Below are 801 nucleotides of genomic sequence, written 5' to 3' on the forward strand. Positions count from 1 at the left end.
CCAATTGAAGACCCAAATATGCATCTTGCTAATTTCGTTGAGCTCTGTCAGACATTCAAGATGAATGGAGTTAGTGATGATGCAATCAGACTCAGATTATTTCCATTTTCTCTGAGGGAGTGAGCCAAGAGTTGGTTGGTATCTTTGCCACCTAACTCAATCAATACATGGAATGATCTTGCACTGAAGTTTCTCTCCAAGTTCTTTCCTCCAGCCAAGGCAGCTAAGCTGAGGGGGGAGATCAAAAACTTCTACCAACTAGATAATGAATCTCTATATGAGGCATGGGAGAGATTTAAAGACCTGATAAGGAAGTGCCCGCATCATGGGATAGAGAGATGGATGTTAGTCCATAAATTTTATAATGGGCTGTGCAGTACCACTCGCACCCTCATTGATGCAGCAGCTGGTGGGGCATTTATGAGGAAGAGCACCAATGAGGCGTATGATTTGTTAGAAGAAATGGCCATTAATAATCAACAATGGCCAAGTGAGAGAGGTAACTCGAAGAAAGTGGCTGGTTTGCATGAGATTGAAGCAATATCTAAGTTAACTGCTCAAGTTGAGGCTTTGACTAAACAGTTGCAAGGCAGTACAATGGTAGCCCCCGTGATGCAAGCTCAGACAATGTGTGAATTATGTGGGGGTCCTCATACTTATGAAAAGTGCCAATATGCGGATGTAAATAATATGCCATTAGAACAAGCTCAAGCTATTGGGAATTTTCCTCGTCAAAATAACAACAATAACCCTTATTCAAATTTTTTAAACCAAGGGTGGAGGAATCATCCCAATTTTTCC

General features: G+C 41.4%; 1 non-coding gene across 1 annotated transcript; it reads right to left on the reverse strand.

Annotated features, from left to right (window-relative positions):
• Window positions 1-225: 225 nt before the first annotated feature.
• On the reverse strand, window positions 226-332 carry LOC133833574 (small nucleolar RNA R71). The gene has a single exon (XR_009892947.1). It is a non-coding gene; the product is annotated as a small nucleolar RNA R71 (small nucleolar RNA).
• Window positions 333-801: the final 469 nt, after the last annotated feature.

This window comes from Humulus lupulus, chromosome 4 (assembly GCF_963169125.1).
Source record: "Humulus lupulus chromosome 4, drHumLupu1.1, whole genome shotgun sequence".
NCBI classification, from domain to species: domain Eukaryota; kingdom Viridiplantae; phylum Streptophyta; class Magnoliopsida; order Rosales; family Cannabaceae; genus Humulus; species Humulus lupulus.